The sequence below is a fragment of the Puma concolor genome, chromosome D3 (genome assembly GCF_028749965.1).
Source record: "Puma concolor isolate L17-30 chromosome D3, mPumCon1.1.hap2, whole genome shotgun sequence".
Lineage (NCBI taxonomy): Eukaryota > Metazoa > Chordata > Mammalia > Carnivora > Felidae > Puma > Puma concolor.
The window spans coordinates 1,046,447-1,052,671 of record NC_141678.1 but is presented as its reverse complement, the minus strand read 5'-3'; the positions used below and the strand labels follow the sequence as shown (position 1 = coordinate 1,052,671).

The 6,225-nt window shown below is 57.8% G+C and overlaps 1 long non-coding RNA gene across 1 annotated transcript; it reads left to right on the top strand.

Annotated features, from left to right (window-relative positions):
• The first annotated feature begins 431 nt into the window (after nt 1–431).
• Nucleotides 432–5,585, top strand: LOC147575220 (uncharacterized). Its single transcript, XR_015242145.1, has 3 exons — nt 432–1,022; nt 1,277–2,643; nt 3,009–5,585. It is a non-coding gene; the product is annotated as an uncharacterized LOC147575220 (long non-coding RNA).
• The last annotated feature ends 640 nt before the right edge of the window (nt 5,586–6,225 follow it).

Here is a 6,225-nt window from a genome sequence, read left to right as displayed (position 1 = left end):
AAATTCTGTTATTTTTATTTATTTGTTTATTTTGAGATAGAGAACAAGGGAGGGACAGAGGGAGAGACAGAGAGAGAGAGAGAGAGGGAGAGAGAAAGAGAGAGAGAATCCCAAGCAGGCTCCGCACTCAGTGCAGAGCCCAACCCCATGAATCTGGGATCATGACCTGAGCCAAAATGAAGCATCAGACCTTCAACCAACTGAGCCACTTAGGCGTTCCTCCTCCTTTTTTTAATGTTTATTTATTTTTGAGAGAAAGAGAGAGAGACAGAGAGAGGGAGACACAGAATCTGAAGCAGGCTCCAGGCTCTGAGCTGTCAGCACAGAGCCTGACGCGGGGCTCGAACCCACAAACTGTGAGATCATGACCTGAGCCAAAGTTGGACGCTTCACCGACTGAGCCACCCAGGTGCCCCGGTTTTTTTTTTTTTTAAGTTTATTTATTTAAGTAATCTTTACGCCAAATGTGGGGCCCGAACGCACGACCCCAAGATCAGGAGCTACACACTCCTCCCGCGGAGCCAGCCAGGCGCCTCCAAATTCTGTTATTTTTATAATTTTTGATCTCTTAGGTCTTGTAACCATACAATCATAGCATGTGCAAATAATGATAGTTTCAGTCCCCCGCCGTTTAGTTTTTTCCTTGTCCTCACTGCGGAAGCCTCTGCCCAGTGTTGGATGAGAGGGTGAGGCCCGCACGGTCGCCGTGCTCCCAGTTGAGCGGAACCAGTGTCTGTGTGTCGAGAGTAACGTACTCGCTGTTGAGCTTGGGCAGCTGGCTTAAACAGTGTTTCGTTGGCATACGTGTTATTGTGAATTTTTAGTAGGACTGGCTGCTGATTTTATAAACTATCGTTTTGTCATCTAGGGGTTTTTAGCTTTAAAATGGGCGATACAGTTAGTGAGTTTCCTGACATGCCAGTCTCTTAAATGTGGGGCCTCCCTCCCCTCTGAGGACAGCCTACTGTTCTGTCCGTGTCTGCTGGGCTCCATTTACTCATTTCTTAAAACAGTTTTTTTTTGTTTGTTTGTTTTGTTTTTTAAATTTTTTTTTTCAACGTTTATTTATTTTTGGGACAGAGAGAGACAGAGCATGAACGGGGGAGGAGCAGAGAGAGAGGGAGACACAGAATCGGAAACAGGCTCCAGGCTCTGAGCCATCAGCCCAGAGCCTGATGCGGGGCTCGAACTCACGGACCGCGAGATCGTGACCTGGCTGAAGTCGGACGCTTAACCGACTGCGCCACCCAGGCGCCCCTTAAAACAGTTTTTATAGCTGTACAGATGCACGTTTTGTGGGTTTCTCGCCATGAGAGTCTTTGTACGCCACCTGCTGTCTTCCAGGCGAGCCCCTGGGAGGGGGGCAGTTGGGTCCTGTGGTCGGTGTGGGTTTGTGTTTAACTGGGAAACAAAGTGCCGGACCGTTTCCCAGCGTGGGCGTCCCTGTCACACATTCTGAGCAGCGGCGTCCGAGGGCCCGGCTCCCCCGCGTCCCTGCCCACACTCAGTCCCGCTGCCCTGCCGCGCTGTGAGGTCGGTTCGGGCACGTCCTCGGGACCCGCCGGGTCAGTGTCTCCTCGCCTTCCCAGGCCCCACCCACACATCTTTCTCTGGTGAAGTGTCCGTTCTAGATTTGGGGCGACGAGTTGTGCGGGCCCATCCCGGTGCTCAGCTCACGGCAGCAGCACGCGGCCCCCTGGGGTGGGCAGGTGCCGTCGAGGCCTCCATCCCCGCTGCGTGCGCTCGGCCTCAAGGCCCGCCGCTCGGTCGGTCGCTGGGGCAGGGGTGACAGCCTTCAGCGCCGTGCCAGGGTGCTGATAAATACCACGGCCCAGGGCTTTTTTCATTAGGATGATGTTCGCTTGTTGGTAATTCTTCGCCTTCCAGGCGTCCTCAGCCGCACGAACCGGTTTCTGGTCTTGTATTTCCCCGAGTGAAGTGCTGTTGGACTCGGGGCCAATTTGCTTTCCAGGGTGCGTTCCGTGCGAAGACCCCGGACAAGAAGCGGTTAACTGCTCTGGAAAGACTCTTCCGTTTGCCTAACTCTGAGAAGTACGCCGTGTCAGACGCGCAGGTTCGCTCAGGTCACGATGTGTTTCCGAGGCGTGGACACTCGCGGTGTGTGTGCACGCGTGGTCCCCCCCCCCCCCCGCCGGCTGCCCCGTGGGCGCACTCGGGTGACTGCGGTGAGGGTGCCGCGGGTGAGCCCGCCTGGCTCCCAGCAGGGCCGCAGCACAGCTCCAGGGCGGGCTTTCCGTCTCTGCAGCCCCCTGTTGTTCCAGAACAGCGTGTCGCCCGAAACCACCAGGTGGCAACTCACTTCTGTCTCCTCTTCAGTGAGGTCCCGCCGCCTGGGTGTGAAACGCAGGTTTTGCTCACCTTTGAAAAACTGTCTTTTCCCCTTTTCCCCCTCCTTTCCCTTCCCACATTTCCCCCCCCCCCAGGTACTCCCATTGCTATAGCAACCCAGCTTCTGCCAAGTCTTTCTGCTGCTTTTCATCCCAGCAGCAACAGGTGCTTCTCGGTGCCCCCCTCCCCACCCCCCAGCCTGCTCCACTCAGATTGGGGATCCGCTGAAGCCCGGTGCTTTCCAAGAGTCCGTGCTCTGAGGTGAAACGGGGCGTCTGGAGGGCACTCCGTGGGGTGAGTCACGTTCTCTTTTCCTGCTGCAGTGGGGCGGGGGGGGGGGTGTCTCCCATGTGTCAGCCCCCGTCTGCCGAACTTGCAGCCTGAATGGTTTTCATCCTTATTTGCTCATCTGATGCTTTTGCTTTGTTATGCTTTTTCTGTGACCGTTCCCTCTTTGTGATAGATTTTCCTTCTCTCTCTTCCCCCTTTGTCTGCTTTTTAAAAAAGAAGTAAATTTTGGGGGTGCCTGGTTGGCACAGTCGGTTGAGCACCTGACTCTTGATTTTGGCTCAGGTCACGATCCCAGGGTCATGGGATCGAGCCCCGTGTCAGGGTTCATTCTCTCTCTCTCTCTCTCTCTTTCTCCCCCCCCCCCTTAGATACAAGTAATCCATCTGTCCATCATCTATCAGGCATCCACATCCTGCCTGTCGACCCACCTCTCCTTGTATCTCTGTGTCTCACCTCTTTCCAGAGTCCTGTCACAGAGGCTCAGTCCTGAGCACCATACGCACAGCTCCCAACAGGGTGTTTTCCTTGCACAACAACAGGGCTCTCGGCGCCTGGCAGCTTTGTGCAGCTTCCCCGCTGTCGGGAGACCCTCCGCAGCGGGTTTGTGTTCAACCCAGGACTCGGCCGGGGGCCGCAGGGGATGGGTGGGGGGGTTATAAAACCCAGATCCCTCACTTGCTGTGGACTTTTCTTCTGCTATTCATGAATCGCCAAGTTGTCTGTGTGCGAGAAAGGGCCCGTCTCTGCCGTCAGACCCTCCGCCCTGTCTTTTCAGATCTTGGATGACCGTGTGCGAAAAACTGGAGCTTTATTTGCTTCCAAAACGTTTGTGATGCTCTCGTGTTTGACTGCTTTTCTAAGCACCAGACTCGGTGTTGACATCAGGTTTTGTGTTTTTTTTTTGTAATGTTTGTTTATTTTTGAGAGACAGTGCAAGCGTGAGTGGGGGAGGGGCAGAGAGAGAGGGAGACACAGAGTCTGAAGCAGGTTTCAGGCTCCGAGCCGTCAGCACAGAGCCCGACGTGGGGCTCGAACTCGCGAACTACGAGATCACGACCCGAGCCGAAGTCAGCGCTCAACTGACCGAAGCCCCAGGCGCCCCAACATCAGTATTTTTGACGTTTTACCCTCACACTTGTTGGCGGATAGCGATGGTTCTTGCGCAGACGCTGCTTCTAAAGCCTCGCCCAGTGCGTCCGTCTTCAGCAAACGATCGACCGTCACAAAACCAACGATGAGAGTTTTTTGTCCTTTTTGGCAAGTTCAGAAGCTAATGTGGAGTTTTTCTGGAATTTGTACTCCATCGGCTGGTAGATCCAAGCTGTGAAGTGTTGTTCTTTGTTACAGACGTGGACGTGGCCGTAGGCAGAGGTCCCTGGGAGTCCGTATGAAATGTGTCAGCACGCGTTCCCCTTGAACGGTCTGTCTTGTAGCCGCACACCCAGGGGCCCCAGGACCTGGGCGTGCGACTCCCCCCCCCCCCCCCCCGGTGCTAACAGGGGTGCCCCGGCTCACCCGCAGGAAGCAGACCGGCCTTTTGTCCTCTTCAGTTCATCAGGTGTGGACAGGTGGCTTCTGCGGGCTGGGGCCAGGGCGCCCTGTTTCAGTGATAATCGGAACCTGCTCGTTCTTACTGAGAGGGCGTCGGTTTAACACCATCCTGATCACTTCGGCCCGTGGGTTCGCTGCAGCGACAGACGTGATGAACACGTTGTCTGGAAGGCCGCACGAGCACACAGAGTGGCACTACCTGGGCCGGCCGGGGGCGGGGGGGGGGGGGGGGGGGCCCAGGCACTGGCGCCCAGCTCTGCGTTGGTCAGCGCACCCACCGGGCAAACCCGCGGCCGACTACCGCTCCCCTGTCATACCCGCGGGCTGGGGAGTTGGACCCTTCCGCGACAGGCACCCAGGCCACGGCAGCTCTGCTCTAACGGAGGCGTCTCCCAGGGGCTGTCGTCTAGACGGGCATGGGCTCCCCGCCCGGCCACCGCTCTGTCATCACAGCAGCCCGCGCTTCTGATGACAGCGTGAGCATCGAAGCCGGAGCCTGGCCGGCCGTCTTGTGCTGTGATTGGCACGGGTGACACAGAGCCTCCTGAGACCACGGCAGGCGGCCAGCCACCTGGGGACGGGCCTCCAGCGCTGGGGGACTTCCGGAGCTGCTCCCCGAGGCTGGTGCCGACGGCCCCCGGCAGGCGGTGGGACTGGGGCTGCTCCAGACTCTGCCAGACGTGAACTGGGTTTTGGCAGTGGTGCCTTTGTGCCTCGTTCGTTTCCTGGGCCACGTGTGCCGGCTCGTGATGCTCGTGCTTAGAGTGTCTCCTGCGGTCGGTTAAAAGCCAGACTGACGAGAACCCTCGTGTACTTTCCTACCTCTCTCCGTGGAAGCGTTCTTATTTTCTCTAGAACGATGTTTCTAATGCTGTTTCCGCAGTTCCCGTGGTGTCAGGATGCTGTGAGGTAGGGGTGTGGCTCCAGAACCCTCCGCTCTGGCTGTGGGCACACCGCTTCCAGAGTTTGCTTTGCGGGTTGGGTGCCGTGAGGCCGGTCGGGCGCTCAGCTCAGCCCTGGCGTTGACCAGCAAGCCGCTGGCCGGTGTGTGAGCCAGGTCCCCCGGGAGGCTGGGGGTGCCTTCCGGGATCAGCGCCCGTCCACAGAGGCGCAGCGGGGAAGACACACGGGAGCTGTGGATGGTTTGGCCGCCTGGACGGGAGGGCCGCGTGGTGGCAGAGAACAGAGATGCGTGGGGGGGGGGGGTCACTGAGCGCGAGGACGCTGCCCTGGGGACGGTGACACACTGATGTGGGAGGCAGGGAGCGGGCTGGGGGGACGGCAGAGCTGTGGGGCAGACCCCACGGTTGGCCACGGGCAGAGGTTAGGCACCCCACTTCTAGAAATTACCTGTTGTTGTTGTAAAGGTAAAATAAAATCTTTTAAATTCGCTACTTTGAGAGCTTTTGGAATTGGAACAAGCGCTGCAGAAATGACTTTTTAAAAAATATGTGATCATGTCATAGAAGAATTCAAATGTTTTTCTTTACCGGTTTCAAGTGCACAGCTCAGGGGCAGGAAGCACACCCACACTGTTGTGCAGCCGTCCCTGCCACCCGTCTCCAGAACGTTCCGTCTCCGGAACGTTCCGTCTCCCACACTGGAGCCCTGTCCCCACTGAGCACCCCCGCCCCCTCCAGTCCCTGACGCCCACGTTCCCACTTCCTGTCTCTGTGAAGCGGGTGACCCCGGACACCTCGTAAAGGTGGGGTCACACGGTGTGTTTCCTGTGATGGCTCATGTCACCCGGTGCTCACGGCCCGGCCCTGTGGCTGCAGCTCCAGGACGGATGCGCTGGACAGGACAGCCAGCAGCAGCACGACCCGTCCGCGGGGCCTCCGGTGCAGAACGCCGCTGTGGCCCCGACGTGGAGGACAGACCTGGCCCCGGGCCCCAGTGGCGCATACAGAGCCGGTCGTCACCGCCCCGCCCCCGCCATCGGGCCACACTGCCCCCTGCTTGTGCTGAAGATCCGTGTGCCTTCCAGGGTGAAAGTTTTTCGTTACCAAGCACTCAAATGTTTAGGGCCACGGG